Source organism: Lethenteron reissneri, chromosome 5, assembly GCF_015708825.2.
Source record: "Lethenteron reissneri isolate LAM-NWPU_2019-01 chromosome 5, ASM1570882v1, whole genome shotgun sequence".
In the NCBI taxonomy this organism is placed as follows: domain Eukaryota; kingdom Metazoa; phylum Chordata; class Hyperoartia; order Petromyzontiformes; family Petromyzontidae; genus Lethenteron; species Lethenteron reissneri.
In genome coordinates, this window is record NC_083783.1 from 2,535,549 (window position 1) to 2,557,448 (window position 21,900).

Genomic DNA, 21,900 nt, shown 5'->3' on the forward strand with positions numbered 1-21,900 from the left:
GCCCAGTAATCGCGTTGGATTAGCTGTGCACGACAGAGCTACATACCATTACACCACACGGTCCCTCCCATGCCCCTCGGCCAATACATAACTTGACAATTGCCAGTTTACAAATTTTACAAATACTCACGGCCTATAATTTGCATACAAGCGATCCTGACGCGTGTTTATTTGGAGTTTGCATGTTCTTCCCGTGGTCGTGTGGATTTTTTCTCCGGGTCCTCCGGTTTCCCCCCCCCCCCCCCCCCCCCACATTTAGAAACATGCGTTTAAGAGTATTTGGCTGCTACAAAGGTCCACGTGATGATGAGCCACTTCCTTGAGCTATCATTTGTGATAGCCAGGTCGCTTCTGAAAAAGATCGATGACATACATCTAAATAGATAAATGTCCTGGAGTATTTTCTCTGTGGTGAGGTGACAGCCCATATTGCCTCATGCATCTATGGTAAAACATTGTTTTTATTATCATTACACGCTTTTATTTAACTCACTCCGTCTGTTGTATCCTCAAAAAATAAATATTGTAACTCAATTTTTACCCACTTTCCAATGTGCTATTCGACTGCAAACTTGAAATACCTGTCATACTGATGACAATACCATATTCTATCATAAAAAAATCCAAAACATATTTTTTAACATGTTACACGGTTGTATTTAACTTACTCTGTGTGTTGTCGTATCCTAAAATCTTGTAACTCAATTTCAACCGTATTCCCAATGTCGTATCGACTGCAATGGATGTGGAAGGAGGGGAGGGGCGATGGGGGAAGGGGGCAGCGGGAGGGGCAGCTCGGACAGTACATTTCATTAAAGCGTGTTTTTTTAAATAATATTTTTAAATATTTTATTTTTTTAACGCAGTTGCTGAGTACAGGCCCAAATTCCTTAAAACACCAAGCGGCTAGAAACAAACAGCACTATCAAAGTTGTAATAGGTACGAGTGTAACACGCTTCTTTAATTGAGCCAGGTCATCATTATTATTATTGGAGGTTGTGGGAAGAGACGACGGGAGGCAATTCCATAGTAGTGCCGTGGAAGGGAAGAAGCAGGGGGCAGTGCCATGAGCTGTGACTGTGGTACGTCCGTACGTTGAACTTCTTTCGCACAGTGTACGAAGCCGCCCACGCGAGTTGGTTGGCGGTTGAACTCGGTTTGGGGAGACGAGGCGGGTCGATCCCAGTGCGTGGCCGTCACACACCGGTGCGTCGCGGCAAAGTCCCAGGCGCGCCGCGGAAATTTTCAAATCAATGAGGCACACGCACAACACACGGTTGAGAGTAAGTCAATTTTATATAGCGCCATTCACACAAGGCATTGGCAGCGCTTTACAATACAATCCCAGTAAAAAAGCCCTTAACATTAAAATGGAGACGGATATGCAAGAGAAAATAAATGGGTTTTCAGACGAGCCTTAAAAACCTCGACTGATGGAGCATCCCTAACAGACTGGGGCAAGAAGTTCAACAGACGAGGCGCCTGACGACTGAAATAACAAATACACAAAGACAAATATCCCCCGTTTAGCCTGAACAGACTGTTAGGGCAATTGCTGTTAGCGAGCACATATGCAGGCCGGCATGGCACCACGCCCGGCCACCTTGTCTCCTGAGTGACAATGTTTACACATCGCACCAGGAACTAATTTGAGGCTGAGTCGACCTAGGGAAGGTGAATGACCAGTTCAGATAGTCGTCACTGGTGTTGGCCGTGAGCGGGAATCAAACTCGGGTAACTGGGTTTGTAGCGCAGCGCGCTAACCGCTAAACTACCACTCCCCAAAAAATTTACCAACATAGACACACAGACATCAATAAAACAATTAAACAGATATGCATTGAAATGAACGCAGCAGACAGAAATTCAAATGAAGCCATGAAATGAGTGAATAGATGGCCATCCTCACAGTTGCCAAATAAAACACACAGAGAAACACACGGACACTGGCTCACCCGGACGTCCCGGGTGAGTAACTAAAACTCGAGCCTCACGTGTTTGCGGTTCGAATTGAGTTTCGACGAGTCCTCGGGAACAGGTGGTGATCGAGGGAAGAGTGACAGACGCGATAGTGGAAAAATACTACTACATTTGCATAACAACCAAAAAAAATAAACAATTCTTATTTTACCAGGTAAGACCCACTGAGCAATATAGATCGTTTTAAAAAGCGACCTGGCCACTTGATAGTTCAACGAAGTGGCTTATCATCACATAGACATTTCTAGCAGCCAAATACTCTAAGCACGTGTTGATTCTGAATGTGGATTGAAACACCGGAGGACCACATGATAAGCCACCACTTCGTTGAGCTATCATTTATGATAGCCAAGTCGCTTCTGAAAAAGAGCTACATAGCTTGGTGGGCCTTAGCTGGTAAAATAAAATCTAAAAAAGTTTAGTCTTACTTCATGGCTCATTGAGTAGGTAACCTGGTTTAGTCTCCCAAGATGATTGCTGACCTTTCTGTGAAAAGTGTGTATGTGTTACTCCCAACGGTAGTGCGCTCTGTAGTATTTACCTTCTGCGATTTGTGCACAGAAAATACGTATTTATTTGTATTTTCATTTTGGATGTAGAACCATACAATTTTCATCTGACATTTCGCACTTGCAAATACATAATCGCGTGTAAGTACAAAACAATGTGTTGGCTCTTGTCCCAAAGGACCAATAATCTAAATAAAAATAAAACACTAAAACAACAAACTTTGTTTGCACTGCAGGCATTTCAATACGTTGTGAAATAAATTACATCACAGCCAGCATTCCTGTGACGCCAATATCTTGTTTATTGTTTTTATTGCATCATTCAACACCGTTGGCCAATACATTCCAGTCGCTATGTTTCTGTCTCTGTGTGTCTCCACGTCTCTGAGTCTCTTTATCTCAGAAGCAGAAGATCGGTGCTGGATACAGCAGTCACATTTGCCAATGCGATTATTTACTTTGATGATTACCCGTGTAGTATCAATAGTGCAATGCTAACGTGCCATTTTATTGAGGACTACTACTGTGTGTTGTTATTATGGTGTGGTCTGGTACTGCTTGCTGTTTTTGCAGCTTTGACCAATCTTGATAAATCAGACATCATTTAATATTTATTTATATTCGGTGGCTTTCTTACCATTTTTCTATTTTGCACTCCCAGCTTTATTTTTTGTATTTGCTGTTGTAACTCGCTGACCCGCCAATACTGAACATCTGTGAAAAAGAGCTTTATTGCTCACCGGATTCCTCCTCCAGCCAATATAAATTACTCTGATTCTGTCTCACCTTTGTCTGTGCAACTCTGTGTCCACGTAGGCTCCACGTGTCTCTGTCTCTCCTTGTCTTTCTCACGTATGCGGAAGGAAGAGACAGAGAGGGACAGAGACGCACAATTTACACACGCATTTTAAACACAATGCTGTGATCCACAGTCCTCAGCTGCACTCTCAGGACTTACACATCTGCGCATTTTTTCTGCGAATATGTGAAGCCTCCCCCCCCCCCCCCCCCAGTAAACTACAGTAAACTCTCGATTATCCGTTGTGCGGTTTATACGATTTTCGGATGAACCGCGCACCTGAGGTTTTTACATAAATTAACAACTCATAGATTTTCCCTTAAGCCCAAATGAATAATCTAAAAACAATTATACATTGTTATTATTGGAAATGTTTATTACAAGTCATATGCTTAAACCGAACAAATATGCTGCTCTGGTTCATCCGAAATCAATGTGATTGCCTCTACAGTACAGTAGTTGCATATCTTTACAACAGTGGGTGGAGTTTGATTTTGATTGGCGTGTCTGCTATCCACTTAGTGGGTGGACTCTCGGACTCTTTTGCATGGGAGCAGGAAAGTAGATATTCACGGAAATTTTTTTATTTTTTGGATTATCGGCGGTTTTTAATTATCCACAGCCGTCCTCCCCATCAATCGCGTGGATAATCGAGAGTCTACTGTGCTGACATTTACCCGTGGGTTGTCTGTGGGCATGGGCCAGCCCTTACCACTGCATTATAGCTCCAAATATTTTGAATTTTTGTGGATAAATGGAGTGACGTGACTAAATATTCCAATAATCCACAATTATTCAATATTTTTGCCATGGAAATGTTAAGTACATTTGCCATTTAAACCCACGGATGATAGGATCCGCAATGTTGGTCCACCACATCAAGATTTTACCTATGTTAAAAAATAATAAATACTTACGATTTAATTAAAGATAAGAAAAAAAATTGCCCACTTCAGCAATTGTTTTTCTTGCTGTGGTTGTCCCACCTGATGACGGACGCTTGTGTTGTGCCCGAAACGTCGTGATTTAATTTATTTTATTTTATACCTACGTGACTTTACCGAAAGATCCAAAGAGTATAGCAATATTTTCTTTTTTACCAGCGTAAGGAAATAATTCATGACAAATCAGACCAAAAACGTACATAAATATGGTGGAATTTACATTATATATATACGTTGTATATATAATATATAGGAGTAATATAGTTCTGACTTCACAAACGTCAACGTGGCATCCTGCACTGGTTTCCCTAGCACAGAGGACTTCATACGACCCTGGAATCTGGGCCCATCATTCAGGTCACGTAGTTCATCCTTAAAACCAGACGTCCGGACGTCTTCACCTTTCCCTGCGGCTGAGTGTCAAAATCAGATCCGAAGCAAAAAAACCTGAGCGAGCGAGCGACTGTGCGTGCGTCTGTTTGCCCGAGGGGGCACCCACGCCCGACCTGGCGCTCCTCACTGATCATTGCACACGATGGTGATGGTGCGGGGCCCTGCCTAGCCATTAGAAAAGGGCCCCATTCATGGCTTAAGCAACGACGACAACACCGCTGCAGCGAAAGCTCTGTTAGATTCGTGGGGAATCGAGGGGCCGGTTAGTCAACTATGCCCGTTATCTGGGAGTTATACTTACAGTTCAACGAATTTTCCAAGGACAGTACGTTAACATTTTCAAGAAAGAACCTATGCCAACGTTTTAACGATGATTTGAGAAATATGAAACTCTTTTACAGAGGCTACTCACCATTCAGTTGTAGAGCATTACAAGTTGATTGCAGAGAAGCAGTGGACATACCTGTCACTCCGTTATCAGTGCTCTCTACCTTATTACAGACCAACTCAGACCTTATTGGTCACCCCGTGCCCTTATAAATCTCAACAGTCATCCTACAAAGTCTCATCACAAGGGAGAAACACAAACAAATAGACATTGTTTTTTTGTTGCCCGTACTGAAACGGCTGTACGCCGTATGAACCTTTAAACTCAATTTTCCTATACACGAATCCAGTGTAACCCTTATGGGTTTACAGGTATAAATGGGGACCGTTTAGAGTTCAATATACAGTAGTATAGCACAGCATGTACAGTACCGACTGCCGCTAGCACCACTACTGTCCCGAAGCTCCCGTAAACAACGACGGATTTATAAGATCTATGAGAAGCGCACGCCAAGACGCCAGATAGCTGTCGCATTTTTACCAGATACATGAAAGAATATAATTATTGCTATCTATGATAGATACCGGTTAATAGAGCATTCCGGATTAAAAGTGCCGATAACAGAGGTTTTGCTGTTCTGTAATAATATCTATGCATACAATCGTGAGATGATATGCTATTCGAAACTGCAAGTGTAATCTGGATTAATAAATGTACAGATTATTTCAATGACAGCTTCATCTTTGGCACCCAGTAGTATTTCATATGTGAATGGTAATGATTATTTCATTTTGAATATCTGCCAAAGTAATTACTAGAATTGCTTTCACATACATTAAAATAGTCTTCCAATGCAATACAAACAACAGTGCGCCCACTGGCAATTGAGGTTTGGTTGAGGCAATCTCCATTATTCGGCTTGAGCCAGTGGTAGAAAATCCACATTTCTATGGTGAGGGCAGACGTACAACTTAACACACAGCATCAGCCGTTGACTTCCTTCCAAGTGGTGCAGCCTCATTGAGAGGTGCTCATTTTAAGGATACCTGCAGAGATGACGGGATGGTGATGATGATGGTGAGACTAAGTTGACTTGGAATAAGACGAGAACTTAACGACTCCACCAATGAATGAAAATTCTGGCCTAATTTTCCAAATAATACTTGTATAATTAAAATTTCTAAATTGCTACTTTAGTTATTCTAACAATACAAGCATCTATAAATGTTCGTTAATGTTCGAGTATGGTCGCACACAAGCTTGGCTCCCTTTATTTGCGTGTATTTTCATTTTCCAAACTTGCGTGTTATTCTTAGTTTCACCCTTGGGCCACAACGCAGGAATGTGGAATTTCTACAACTGGATCAGGCCAGCGATAGCAAAGGGCACCACCCAACACTCATTTGAGCAGTCAGACGCTTTGCCATCTTTTATGGCATTTGTAGCCTCCATCCATACACCGTAAAACTATCTTGCTGTTTCCCCAGGTTACTGGTAAAAGACTTGTCGTTGGTCTCTCCCCAGTAATACACGGACAGATGTATGTGTGTTGAACTTCTTTCTTCGCACCGTATGTGGCCAACCGTGCTAATTGAACGTGTGACAGATGCTGAGTAATACCTTGCACTGCTCTCTTTGTCCTCGGCTTTACTGGGCTTTGTCCGTGGATGGTTTTGCCATTATCCGCAGTGCCCATTTACTGGGCTGCTGCTGCAAAGGACTGTCGCTCACTGATGTTAGCTGGGGATGAAACAGAATACGCAGCTAAGCCAGGGGAATTAGCAGTGACAAAACAATTTTTGGGTCATCTCCCAGGTGTGGCCATGACATTAGTAAACTAAGAAAAAAACTATTGTTCATCTGAGCTATGTAGCTCTTTTCCAGATGTGACCCTGGCCGCATATGAGAGAGCTCATAGAAAGTGTGTTTTTTTAAATCACATGTTAGAATTTATAGTAGCTGTCAAATCATATAAAAAAAACTTTCTAAATGTGGAGAGGAGGCCAAAACCAGAGGATCCTGAAAAAAAATCCACGTGCATAACCACGGGAGGAGAACACGCGAACTCCAAAGGTACAGGCACCGTCGGAGTCAGGCTCGAACCCACGACCTCCTGCATGATTAACCAGGCGAGGGAGGGCAATAATATTTCGCCATTACCGACCTGCAGACATAAAACACGTTTGGGAGTCACCCTACAACTAGAGGTTCGTTGGTGTTGTTTTAGATTGACTGTCTGCATTCTGGGGGTTTCCCCATTTGGAGGCACTTACTCCCTTCCTAAAAGCCACCGTAAATGCAACCGACAGACAAAGGGTGGTTTATAAACAATAATAGACAAGGATTCCCATGCTCATGTAAGAATTTTGAGGTGCGCATCTCTAACTATCTGAATTCAGTGTAACTTTGACACTGAAGAAGTTATGTTTCTCCATGGGATCACTTCATCAATATTCTCCACACGTGGGAACAAGCATCCCTGAATATGCGCGACAGATATGTTCCTGAAAAAATATCCAGAAAGTTAAATTCTGTATATCTAACCGTTTTTTTCCCATTAGCTTCCCTTATATTAACAGAGATGCATTCCTACGGAAGATTTTTCAGCCCCAAGACATGATAAAATCTAACTTAATAATGCAGCAAAACCTTTTTCAAGCACATATTAATGTAAAAACCATAATATTCTGATAAAATATGAATACACTGAAGAATCAGTCACTAAATAAAAAAAATACATACGGTACTTACCAGACGCTGTGGAGATCACCGCGTGAGGTGCTGGAGTGCCAAAATGCGGTGGAAACCAGCACAGTATAAAATACGCCATGGTAGCGAGATGTTAACTACCTCGCCTGGTATACAGGAGTTTGTGGGTTCGATCCTGAACCTGACACCTGCTGTATATTTGAAGTTTGTATGTTCTCCCCGTGGTTGCGTAACATTTTCCTCAGCTCCTCCGGTTTTATCCTCCACATTTAGAATCAACAGGCGTTTAGAGTATTTGGTTGCGATACATTTCCACGTTATAAGCCACTTCATTCAATCGTAGCCAGGTCGTGTTCTAAAAATAGCTATATAGCTCAGAGGGCCTAACATGGTAACAAAAATGGAGTGGAAGGTGGCAGCCTTCACGTGGCCCACTTCTGGCGAGTGAGAAATCACGACCGATGCGGCGACCCAACATCGATCGTCGTCGATCTCCAGAGCAACAACAAAGATATGAGCCATGCCACCAACAACACAGGCCACGCCACCTGAATGCTTTGCATCTACATCATCCATACACAAAGACAGAAAGACCTGGTCGGATAAAAAAAAGTGTTTATTTTAAAAGCGCGCCGTGCCAACCACCAGGAGCAGAATGATAATGCACGCTGGACAAACGACAGGCCATGCATAGTTGCTTTTTTCCCCCCAATTTTGTTTCCGCAATTAGAGATTTAAAATTCAACGCATGCAAATTTAAGTAGCCTGCATTCAATTTGTTCCCTAATGTATACGCTATATTACAGCGCAATTCCCTACATCGAGTTGTCGTAATGACTGCATCTTTATTTAGCCATGTGATGGACCATCGAGATAGTATCTCCGAGGGAAAAAGTAAAACGTTTGAAAATCAAACCAATTGATAACATACTTCGTTAGACAAAACTAAAAATATTTTGCACCAACGCACATAAATGGTAAAACAATAGCTTGCCCATTGATGTTTTAATCGAGATTGAAGTTTTATTCTGCACCGTGTTTTGTATGTATGTTGCACTTCTTTCGCACCGTACATAGCCAAACGTTCTCATCGGAGGTACGGGGGAAGGACAACCAAGCATAAAAAGCAGTTTCAAATGAATGAGTTTTTAATTTCGAGTAATTAGTTTTCAATCTAGTGTACAGCTCGTTGAGATTCATATTTAAAGGAATCGAGCAAGGTTATTGAAGAGCTCACCACCGAGCCAGTTTGCGCGAAGTCAATTTTTACATTTCCACAGTGGGTCTCAAACGTGGAGTTGAACAGGGGCAGGATGTCGGCTGTGCAAATGGGTGGGAAAGGGATTTCAATACCATGGTTGCAGCAGCAGAGAAGTAGTAACCCTGCCCATTCAGAGGAGGCCGACTCCTTAAATCCTGGAGCAGATAGCATGTAGAAAGGGAATAGGAGTGAGAAGAGAGGTGATGAGAGGACATGCAATTTAATCGGAGCAAAATTGAGATTTCATGCAGCATTGTTTTAAGTGCTCTGTATAAGTTGGCCAGGTGGCAGAGAGGTTCGCTCAGGTTACCAAGAATGTGTGAGTCAGAAATTATGAATGGAGCTCGTCCAGGGCTCCAGGTATTTTGGGGAAGCAAGGAAATGGATCTCCCTCAGAGGAAAGATGCAACCAAAAACATAAATGCGTGCTTGGTTGGTCACCAACATAATTTCAAGCCATGGCAATGCAGCAGTATCTATCTCCTCCTACAAATATGAAAAATACTGTCAAATCTATGAACGAAACTACTATTATTGTTTTATCAGGTAAATGTGGAGGGAAAAACCGGAGGGCCCGAAGAAAAATCCACACGATCACGGGTAGAGAAACATGTAAACTACAAATATACAGGCGTCATGGTCGGGATCGAACCCACAGCCTCCTGTGTACCAGGCGAGGTAGATACAATCTCGCCACCGCGGCATGCTTTTTGACCAAATGCCATGATTGTGAGTTTCTCTCGGTGTGCGCCGACCTCTGTTGGCTCGGTACAGACGGCTCCTATCACGAGTGGTGTGACACAGAGAGCGGTGTCACAAGCCCTGCCAAGTCATGTTGCAGTGACGCCACAGGGGTGTGTTACCACTGTGGCAGTTCAGCTAAACGTAACATATCTGGGGTTTTTATGGGGGGTTTTTTCCACAAATACATTTCCAAAATTATATGAGACGGCCTAGAACTTACTACCTGGATATGCATCTACAAAAAACTGTGTTACTTTCATCAAAATATGGGCAGTTTGTTTGTTTTATTGAACTGCCTTGTTGAAGTAAAATACTACTTGAAAACACTGATATCGTTTAATAATTGTATTTATTATAATCAATAATGTAGTAAATTTGGTATGTTTCACCATTGTATGGTTCAGGGTTATCGTGTAGGCGCTTAAGTTTAACGCGAAGTAGTAGGCATTCGCGAACAATATTATCCATAAGAGGGTTTTTTTGGGTTAGGTCGCTTAAAATATAAATGTGTCGTTAAACCCGCCACCAACCCGACACAGCTAATTCGTAAGATTTGAATTGTAAGGTTGGTTGTAATTACTGGCGCAACATCGTACTCGAATTGTAAATGTTGTGGGTTTACTCTCCAACACACTTTTGTGTTGTACTAGTAATGCAATGGCATGTTTTGTTGACGTGACAAACCTTACTAACTGGTTGTGTCGGGTGGTGGCGGGTTTAACGACACATTTACGGGAAAAAACCTTTGTTATGGAGTCTTGACCTGGCAATCTCTAATTTTTGGATGTAATTCATGTCAACAAAACAATTTTACGGATAATGTGAAAATGGGGGGCTTGCCTGTTGAAAACTTTTGAAAAAAACTACGTACTTAAAACCATCCCTTCGCACGCTTTCGCCGAGTGTGCCTTAGGCAAATGTTCCAGTGTCGGCTGTACTTGAATGCAAGCTGGGAATCAGGGTTTGAGGGGGAGAAGACAACCATAGCCACCCACAGCCTATGGCAGTCCGTGATACATGGCAAAAGTACACAACTCACCGAGCGTTAACAATACACGACACAAAGCCTTATTTACCCGCCCCACCCCATACACAAACAGATGCAGTATTGTTCGCGAGAAGCTGTTAACAGCGAAGCTAAATAGAGACGTGTGGGAGTGAAACGCGTAGCTGCACCGGAAACACAACAGGAATGGAGGTGATTGTTAAGATCTGATACTTAGATATGTTAAGCAGTGGAACGGCGAGGAATTTGGACGTGCAATACAGAGGTGAGAGCATTTTTAATAATTACTGAATGCTTTTTGGTTAAACGCCAGTCATCTGTGACATACATGACGCACCCTGTATTTCAAAATACATTCTGTTCTCCATTCATCTGTAACGGCACACACGCAGCATTTGGCCAACCACGTAGCACCGTATTTGAATGCCATTGGGCGTACTGCCTATTTTTCAGCAATAATAATGATTCCATTAAGATAGCACTCCTCATCGAGGATCTCAGGCAACTTTTTCTACGGTGAGTGAAGGTATGGATGGGGGCTCTGGACGGGTGCGAGGGGCTGGTAACCCCTCCACCTTAAAATAATTGACCACTATACTAGGGAATAAAAACTAATTAAGCTTGTGCCGGAGGCCCCAGGGGGACAGGCGTTCATGACATCTCCTGGCCAAACCCCATTTGGCTGAGCCAGCAGATTTAATCCTTACGATCGGGGTTCCTCCAGAAACAGCAAAAAACCACTGCGGGTGGCCATGTGGAATGTTCGAATGCTCACTGTGGAGGAGGGGCTGCCACTCCTCTGTCGGGATCTGGACCAGTACCGCCTGGATCTCTGTGGTATCCAGGAGGTCTGGTGGACCGGCTCTGGCTCCTGCCACCATAAGGGGTGGACAGTGCTCTGCCCGGGGCAGGAGATTGCCAAACAACAGGGAGTGTCTCTTCTTCTGAACAAAAGAATGAAGGGGGCATAGGAGCGTGGCGGTGAGGTGTGGGAAGCTGTAAGTCCCAGGCTACTTTGGGCTCGCCTTCCCATCAACCAAAGGCAAGGAGTGGTGGTCAGGGTTACTTATGCCCCCACTGAAGATGAACATCCGTGGAGGGATGCAGACAAGGCCGATGAGTCAGATGCCTTGTATGACCTCCTGTCACAGGTGCTAGCTAAAGTGGCCCTCAGGATAGTCATCCTGTTGGGTGATTTTAATGCCCGAGTTAGTCATGATGCTGGCACCTGGTCTGGAATGATTGGAAGGCATGGGCCAGATGAGCTCAATAACAATGGTAGGAGGCTGCTAGATTTTTATGCAGCCCGCGGGATTGTAATTACCAACACGCTGTTCCGGCATCGGCGCATCCACACAACATTATGGATGAATGCCGGGTCCAAGCAAGAACATCTGCTGGACTACATAGTGATGGAACAGCGGATGCGGGCCCATATTCTTGACACCAGAATCTACCGTGGTGCTAATCTGCCCACTGACCATCGACTTGTCATCTGTAAGATGCGCTGCCATTCTTCTACTCCGGTGGTGGGTGTGTCGTGGGTTGAATGATAAGAGAAAGTTTCTGAGACAACACGGAATTTATTTAACAATTAACACTTAACACAGAGGAGTAACGGCCCCTCACACCCAATACACTATGGAGGTTGCCTCTCCAGACTAATACGCCTCTCACTGGCTAACCTAACTCTGTCTTGGGTGATGCTTGGTCTTCACTGGTATAGCTAGAGCCGACCCTAGCCAGGGGTATGACTCTGCCCTTGGGCTGTTCTCTTCTATCTTCACTGGTTAGCTCGAGCCGACCCTCACCAGGGGTACGGCTCTGCCCGTTGGGCTCTTCTCTTCTGGAGGCTCTTAAAATCTTCGGGTGAACGACGACTCCTGAGACCGTTCAGGGGTCCGGCTTTTATGCAGGGCCGTGGCTCGTCCCACCACGGCCACACCTTCCTTCCCGAAACTTCCAGAAGGATTTGGGGGTGATGTCATCCCCCAGCCCCCCTACTGGGGCCTGGGATATATTACTTTAAACATACCGTTCCATAGGGTAACCGGTGGGCCCTCATGGGCCTTAGTCTCTGAGCACTGGGGCTCAGCCCCTCTTCTGCCCCCTGTTAGCATGTGGCCGTTACTACTGGCTAACTGCATGGGAATGGCGCGTCTTCGCCCAATCACACCTTTACAGGTGTACACCCAGGATCCCATTCAAACCCATAGTGGCCTGGTCTCAGCTAGCTGATGAAAGTTGAAAGCGAGAATTTAATCATCGATTGCAGCTGGGGCTGGCATCGTCCCCCACTCCTCCTGATGTCGAGGGGAAATGGGCGAGGTTTAGGACTGTGGCTCATGTATCTGCAATGGCTGCAGTGGGTACACGGTACAGACCTCCCCAGAAACCCTGGCTGACAGAGGAGGTGTTCGGGCTGCTGAGAAAAAGCAACAGGCCCACTCTCATCGTCTACAGCATCCCACGTCAGAGAATGAGGCTTACCGCAGCCTTCGCTCGGAGGTTCAGAGAGCCGTGAGGTTGCTGAGGAGATGGAATCTGCCTCAGTGGCCCGCAATCACAAGTCGCTATTTAATTCCATCAAAAAAGTAACTTGCATTGCCACACCTACTACCATCATCAGGGGAAAAAACGGTGAAGCAATCTCCGACTCCCAGGAACAGGTTTGCAGATTTGCTGAACATTTCTGTGAGGTCCTGGGGGAACGGAAATCTCTCAGCCTGGAAAACATCAAGGGGAGAAGTGGGGATGACCCTGCTGAGGCTGCGGTGCCTCAAATATTGGAGGAAGAAGTCACCCCTTGTGAGTGGCTGGCTGAGGTGCCATCTGTTGAGGTAGTACTGAAGGCGATCCAGACTCTGAGACCAGGAAAGGCACCGGGCAAAGATGATCTCCCAAGCAAAATGCTGAGGGAGGGTGGCGTTTGTACACAGACTGCCCTACATGACATCATAACAACAGTCTGGACCACTGGATGGGTTCTGCAGGATTAAAAGAAGGCCCTGGTGGGGGCCCTATTTAAAAAGGGGGACCGCACAGACTGTAACAACTACAGGGGCATCTCACCCCTCAGTGTGCCGGGAAAGGTCCTGGCAAGGATTATTCAACATCGCGGAGCCCCAATGTGATCTTAGTAGCCCCAATGTGGTTTCAGAGTAGCCCCAATGTGGTTTCAGGAAAGGGCGGTCCTGCATATATGCCATATTTTCTGTCCGTCTGCTACAGCTGAGGTGTAGGGAATTCCAACAAGACCTATATGATACCATCAGTATGCCTGGGCTCTGGGTTGTTCTTCATGCTTTCAGAGTCCCTGACTCTATGCTCATGATCATTAAGGACCTTCATGATGGTGAGCGGGCCCAGGTAAAACTACGTGGCTAGGAGTTGGAGCCATTCCCTGTTCACCTTGGGGTGAGACAGGGATGTCCTCTGACGCCCACATTATTTAACATCTATTTCGACCACGTAGTTCGTGAAGCCTTCAATAGCTATACCGGAGGAATTTCCATCTGGTACAGATACAATGGGAGGCTGATCGATGCCAGGGTGCGGTCAAGGGATGGCTCCCTATTGCTCAACCATGGTATGTATACTGATGATCTGGTAATTTCTGCTCACTCAGATGAGTAGTTGGAGGCGCTGCTGCTGAACCTGGAGCGTGCCACTAAGAGGTGGGGCCTTACCATCAGCGCTACCAAAACTATGCATCTGCCACTACTCCCAATTGGTGATGGTGTAGTATTCTTGAATGAGACCGACACTTCGTAGAGGCCACATGCTTTTATTCCGATAACACTAGTCCTCAGGACTCACTGGGGAGACAGTCCCACACACACAACCTAGGGAGGTACAGCCTCCGGCTCTATTCTCATTTCTCTCCTTCCCTAGCCTCCAGCTACTCTGTTACTCTCTTCCCTAGCCTACAGCTACTCAGCTACTCTCTTCCCTAGCCTACAGCTACTCAGCCCACTCAGTTCCAGCGGGGCGGCATCCTTGAGACTTGGGGGTCCAGGATCTCCGGCTCTCCTCCTTCAGCTTCTCCTCCGATCGACCCCTCCGCTCTCCGGGAGCCGTCTTATATATCCCCTCTCTCTGAGGGGCGGGGGTGTCTCGGGCCCTGGCTCTCGCCAGCCCCCTCCCCTCAGAGCCGTTCCAACCACCTCTCGTCCCTGTCAATCCGGGCCGGTCCAGACCGGTACGTACCTCTCCCCTAGCTTGTGTGACCTGTGTGACCTGTGTCAACCTTGGTGTCAACCTTGACCACCACAATGGGACAGTTGTGTAGAGAGTGGAGAGTTTCCCATACCTGGGCAGTGTGCTCATGATTGGCTCCGGATTGACAGCAGAGGTCTCACTCCGAATCAGTCGAGTGGCATTATCTTTTCATCAGTTGCGCAACGCTGTGTGGAAGCTACCTGGTCTGTTGCTCCACACGAAGCTTCAGGTCTTCTCAACCACAGTCATGCCCTCCCTCCTCTACGCTTGCAAAACGTGGACTCCCCTAATGGAACATATTCGCCAGTTAGAAACATTTAGGCTGGCCTGCCTACGATCCATCCTGGGTTTAACCAGGCTGGATTGTGTGAGGAGCTCACAAATCCTTGAAAGATCTGGACAAAGTCTCATCGGTGAGCTCCTCCGGCAGGCAAGGCTGCGTTGGCTGGGTCATGTAGCCCACATGCCCAGCCACCGCATGCCTAAACAGCTGTTGTTCGGCTGAATAGAGCGGGCTAAACGGGCGCGACATGGGATGGAAAGGAGATGGAGTGATGTAGTACAGGAGGATGTGGAGCCGAGTGAACTTGCCGATGACTGATACCAGCGGTGCCAAGATCGGCCTCTGTGGAGGAGGCTCGTGAAGGATGCTCCTGGGAATTTGGAGGCAGTCGCCCTCCAACAACAACAGAGGGCGGAGGAGTGACGCTCACAACAACGAACGGAGTGCCGGGTGGCTAAAGCACAGCAAGTTGGCACAGTAGGGGGCACAGGTGGCGCATCGGCCACTCATTTCAGTGAGTCGACCTGTGGCACCTGAGTCTGCCCCGTGACCTCCTGCCAGCGGGCGTTCGACACTTCACGTGGCCTCAACGTGCACATCGCCTGGCACAAGCGCTGTCGTGACATCACCGCCACTTAGTGGCGAATGGTGATTGTTGTTGTTGCTGGTGGGAGCGGTAATGTAGTGGTTAGCGCGCTGCACCACAGACTCGGCGACCCAATTCCCGCTCACGGCCAGAACCGGTGACGATTATCTGAATCGGTCCTAGGTCTCCCCTAGGTCGACTCAGCTGCAAAATGAGTACCTGGTGCGGTGTGTAAATATCGGCCCTGGAGATGCAAAGGCGGTTGGGCGTGGTGCTGGCCGTGCCGGCCTACATAGCACATGATGCAAAACGTCTGTTAAGGGTACACGGGGGTAGAGCCTCAGGTCCAGTTCACGGGTGTGAATGTGTGTGTACATACAGCATTCCGACAGGTAATCATGCAAAATAAACGTTTTTTTTTCAAATAATACGATTAAAATATATATTTAATAAAATGTCAAATGCATCATCGGCAGTTATGGTCCCATCCGCTCTGAATGAAGGACATTCCTCAATCCACCACCGTCTCTCAATCCCAGCGATATAATTAATGATCCAACACGTGTCGTGTCCCTCATGGCACTGCAGCCAACAGTCCCATACTTTTCAACCCGTATTCTTGTACAGGGGAATAGAGTTTTCAGGTCCATACGGCGTACAGCCGTTTCAGTATGGGCAACAACAAAAAACAATGTCTATGTGTTTGTGTTTCTCCCTTGTGATGGGACTTTGTAGGATGAACGTTGAGATTTATATGGGCACGGGTGACCAATAAGGTCTGAATTGGTCTGTAATAAGGTAGGCACTGAAAAGGGGTTGACGGTTATGCAGTGCCAAAGTAGTCAATGATCCCGAGTACTGTGGTAGCACCTTCACGCGAGCAGATTCATTCGCTCCATCTCCTCGGTGGGCATTTTCCCTGGGATGAGTATGTTATGTACACTGTGTGTTGAACTTCTTTCGCACCGTACGTAGCCAACCGTGCTAATCGGAGGTGCTACTGTAGCATCATTATTGTTGGACATCTGTCGTTATTTCTCTTTGCGATGGGTCCTGTACTGAGCCCACTTTTATTGGAATTACAACGTGACGAGACCGATAAATACGCGGATTGGCAACACGTGAATTTTTATGTACAAACTGTGCATCTTCCAGTAGGCAGTCGAAAACACTTTACAATGCTAATGACATTAATCTTAACGTATCTGATCAACAGGAAAAGCAAATAGGATACAATTTAGCTGCTGTAATAAACAATCTTTGCCACGTTTAATGATTAATGTATAGTACTTAGAAATAAAAACATGTGCGCCGTTAATGATTAACCATGCAATGTGACGTCACCACGGCGCCTGTGCCAGGCTAGGTGCACTTTGAGGCCACATGAAGTGGTCGCAGGCTCGCTGACAGGTCTCGGGACAGACTCAGGTGCCATGGGTTGGCTGACAGAGATGACCGGTAGATGTACCAGCTGTACCCCCTACTGTGCCAACTTGCTGTGTTGTTGTGAGCGTCGCTCCTCTGCCCCTCCGTTGTTGCTGGAGGGCGACTGCCTCCAACTGCCCAGTAACAGCGTCCTTCACGAGCCTCCTCCATAGAGGCCGATCGCATACCTATCAACCCCTTATCAGTGCCTACCTTATTACATACCAATTCAGGCCTTATTGGTCACCCCATGTCCTTTAAATCTCAACGTTCATCCTACAGAGTCCCATTACAAACAAGAAACAAACAAACATAATATGCCCGTATTGAAACGGCTGTATGCCGTATGGACCTGAAAACTCAATTTCCCTTTACAAAATACGCGGTAAACCGTGTGGGTCGACAGGTATGCGATCTTGACTATGGACCTACATTAACAAAAACCAGTGTGTGTGTGTGTACGAGTAAAATCTTTGAATTGTGGAGTGTCTTTTTTGCGAACGCATATCAACAATACAACACATTGCCTTCAACATTTGAGCCATGCGTGAGTTTTCTTTAAGATGATAACATTTTAAGAATTCATGTTGAAACTTTTTTTTTCTTATTCAAAACTTGTTTGAGTTAATAATAATAAAAATTCTGTAATTATTAATAACTTCTGAAAGAGGTATTTCTCAGTTGTATTCCTAGGCAAGCACAGTATATAAAGTTGCACAGTATTTCGTACGCTGTGGTAACAAGAACGGGTTGAAGGTTACAGGCCGCTGCTGTTATGGGGCCGTCCATAAATGACGTCACGCACCTACGGGGGGGTCAGACATTTGTGACGATGCGTGACGAGGGGGGAGGGTGGGAAATGTGACGTCACATAAAAATGTGCAACTTTAAATAAATATAGACAACACGTTCTACTTAATTAAATAGACTTTTTAATAAATGTTTTCTCCTACAACATCAGAGTGCAGCGCCACATTAAATACGCACTACAATGAGAATAGTTTAAAGTGATTTGAAGCATGTTTTTTTTTTTGGGGGGGGGGCAGAGCATTGTGACGTTATATTTGGGGGGGGGTCTGACTTTTTGTGACGCCGTGTGACGAAGGGGGGGGGGGGGTTCAAAAATCGTCCAAAATCGCGTGACGTCATTTATGGACGCCCCCCAAGAGAAACAAGAAATACGTGTTTGGTAACCTGCAACATCGAATTTGCGTAAAGGGAAGGCTCGCTCGTATATTAAGGCAGCAGCAGCAGCTCCAAGGTGACGGGTCTGACTGACATCCAACTGGCCTGGTAAGTTGTGTTGTAAATCTATTCCATATGCATGCGACGTCTCTTTTTTGCCTTGGGTATATGGTATTGTTTTAATTCACGCAAAAAAATGTATACTCGGCTTCGTGAACCATTATTGGTCACTCTCAGTGTTAAAAGAAACATGAAATTACGAAGCTTTGCCGTCGAATTTGAAAAATTCACCCCATAGCTGTCAACACATACGGTTTACCCGCTATTCTTGTACAGGGCAATTGCGTTGTCATGTCCATACGGCATTTAGCAGTTTCAATATGAGCAAAAAATATTTCTGCTTGTGTTTCTCCCTTGTGATGAACGTTGAGATTTATAAGGGCACGGGATGACCAATAATGTAATAAGGTAGGCACTGAAACGGGGTTGACAGGTATGTCACATCTGACGATGGCATGCTATTTTGAATGTTTGTATTTCACTGCCCTAACAGGGGGGATACTGATTAAGGTCACTTTAAATGTCGTGGTGTCGGTCGCTCTGTTCACAGTGGCTGCTCTTCTTGACTCACAACGTTAAAGTTCATTCGTTCATACCCCAGTTGAGAAGTCAACCCGGCTCATCGTCCCTCTGGGATCTATCAACCATGACTCAGGCCGATGAGAGCTGCCCTGAGCGTGTTTTAAGCTTCTTGCTAACTTCACACTTTTGGGCGTGTTCACGCGACACAACTTAAAGCGATATGCCTGTAAGAGATGACTGGACTATTGGTTGCGGATGCACCGAGTTTATGTTTGTATGTATGTTTGTATGTATGTTTGCATTTAGAATTTTCATCGCCCCGTACGTAGCCAACCATGCTTATCGGAGGTGCGGGTGTGAGAGTTTGTGGGAAAATGTATTGTGTGTCGATGCAAACGCTGACGTTGTTTAGAGACCAAATACTGGAGCAAGCACCTTTCAATCATTCTTAAACTTTCTGTCTAAAACTGATTTTGTAAATACATACAATGCTTATTGTAAACCTTTTCCCAACAAACAAAAAACCGTTCAGAACATGCTCTGTGAACCATTTAACCTGAATAAAAACTATATTAAATCTACTCTGCAACACCTCAAACGTTGATAGAAAATTGAGGTCAGAAATAATTTCCGTGCAATACCCCACTCTCCTTGGTATTGCATTTCCCTTTATCTGTTAACTCTGCATAACATCATATCAACATCATAACATCGTATTAACATCATATCATATGAACATCATAATATCATGACATCAACCCACTGCTGTTGAATGTCGCATTGTTTAATATTTAGCAAACTCTCACTCATGCAAGCATCATTCACATCCAGACCGTTAATTTTAAAGTCTTTCTGTAAACTTCTTGTTTCAGACAAGATAACTTATAAATGTGAAAGTGTTACTATTTAAACTACGTGCTTGTTTCAAAAAAGATTTTCTAGTTTCACATTCATGGACCATATATTGACGGGGACATGTGATACACTCATGTTCCAAAGTGACACATTTTTCGTTCAGTTTTTACTCATTACTATCCACGAAAGCTTAGTCAGCGATAGCGGCAATGTTTTATTTTATTCGTCTGTGGAACAATGCCAGTATCGTCCTACCTGTTCTGATGCAGAGCGCTGCCATTTTTCATGATATAATCCATACTTTTGTTAAATTCAGCATTGCCTTCTGCAGCACATGGCTTTGCTGGTCATTCATGATAACTTCTTGTATGCGCAGAATGCTGCTGCCCAAGGAATTAATAATACCAAACTAGGCATTTAGATCGCAAGTTACAATTTAACTACCCTCACTGGGTTTTCCCCTTAAGAAGTAGGCCATATAATTTAACATTTTCCAAAATGGAATTGTTTGCATTTGAAGGTCACGGACTGGCACCATGAGCTGTGAGTAATGGTGCTGTTTTTACAGTCGACTCTCAAACCTCAACTCTGAGCGTAACTGGACGGGGATCCATCTCACGTGCAGCTCATTTTTGACGTAAAACCAATTCACCACATCCCAAGTGAATGTGTTCAGACAAAGATGCGGTACAGAGGGTGTATAAATATCCTGTTCGCGAGTAGGCTGTGCGTTTTTTCAAAGGATGCATATATCTGTGTCCACCTTGAGAATAAGTTTTCCCCTTTTTTCTGGCAACAAAACAGGTGTTAAAATGTTAAAACACCAAACTGAAACCTTTTACAAGGAATCATGTTTGCATTCATCACAATACTTGTGGTCAGAATGCCACCTTGTCGGAATTAAAAATAACGTTATATGTTAATACTGTCATGTCACTTATTTGCATACAACATTCATCTGAAACACGTTCACTGGCAGCCGAGGTGATGTGGAATAACATAGGTCTCCTTAATTTTAAAACCCTAAAATAGCTTTGCACTTCTTGTCTTTCAACATAGTTGCTTCCCGCGTGCCCTATTCACACACAGAGACCCATAGTTTAATCTTGATTTGAAGCTTTCGTGACTGCAGGAATCCATACTCGAAACGTCGTGATCTATTATTTTTTCTACCTACGTGACTTTACCGAAAGAACCCAAGAGTATGGACCCATAGTTTGTTGTCCTTCCCCCGCACCTCCGATTATCGCGGTGCAAAAGACGTTCAACATACATCCACGTACATACAGCACGGTTGGCTACGTACGGTGTGAAAGAAGTTCAACATACAAACGAGTCAAACTAAGTTTACCCTGAAGCTTAACAGAGATAAAACCTCATAAGTTTTTTAAAGCACATCTTAAGGTGTATTCTGTTTAATCTCAAAATTCCTTAATTGGTGTAAGTTTTGAGTTTTTAGCACAGTTTGTGCGAAAAAAACACAACATACGCGTCAGACGATGATAAAACTCGGCCGAAAACTCCCAGCAGTTTTTCAAAAGTGTCAGTATTTACACATTACAAGAGTGCAGGAGAATTAAATACACCTTTAAAGAAAAATCACGGCCCTTAAAAGTTACGTTGTGGAGTTCTTTTCCAACCTTTTCATTTCATGGCCCTCATTTTCTTGCTTAATCGATCATCTCGGCACACTGAACCGACAACTCACTGTGATACTGGGGTGGGTGGGTAGCAATGTGCTGTACCTGGGAGAGGAGAATTCCAAAACCCATGCTCGCACTGATCTCATCGAAAATAAAAAAAACCCAAGCAGAGCACAAGTCCATGACAAGACTTTGCCCAACTGCTTGAGTGTATTCGTATGTCTCCATGGTTGTGTATGCGTCTCCATGGGGAGTGGAGGCACAGTGGTTAGCGTGCTGCGCTCCGATGCAGGCAACCCCAGTTCAATTCCCAGTCACGGCCACCATCAGTGACGATTACCTGAACCGGTCCTGGGCTTTACCCTAGATCGACTCAGCCTCAAATGAATAAATGTTGCGGTGTGTAAACATCGCTACTGGGGAGATGAAGGCGGCTGGGCGTGGTG

At 45.0% G+C, this 21,900-nt stretch overlaps 1 protein-coding gene and 1 long non-coding RNA gene across 2 annotated transcripts in view; one reads left to right on the plus strand and one right to left on the minus strand.

The window, feature by feature from the left end:
- Positions 1-249: 249 nt before the first annotated feature.
- LOC133351256 (uncharacterized) lies at positions 250-21,649 on the minus strand. The gene is made up of 4 exons (XR_009756164.1): positions 21,557-21,649; positions 6,575-6,694; positions 1,096-3,333; positions 250-351 (listed from the first exon to the last, which is right to left on the minus strand). It is a non-coding gene; the product is annotated as an uncharacterized LOC133351256 (long non-coding RNA).
- Positions 18,407-21,900, plus strand: part of LOC133351242 (cubilin-like) — a 43,996-nt gene continuing 40,502 nt past the window's right edge. Inside the window, exon 1 of the mRNA XM_061566329.1 lies at positions 18,407-18,482. The gene's annotated coding sequence lies outside the window, so the exon portion shown is untranslated. The remainder of the gene's footprint in view (positions 18,483-21,900) is intronic.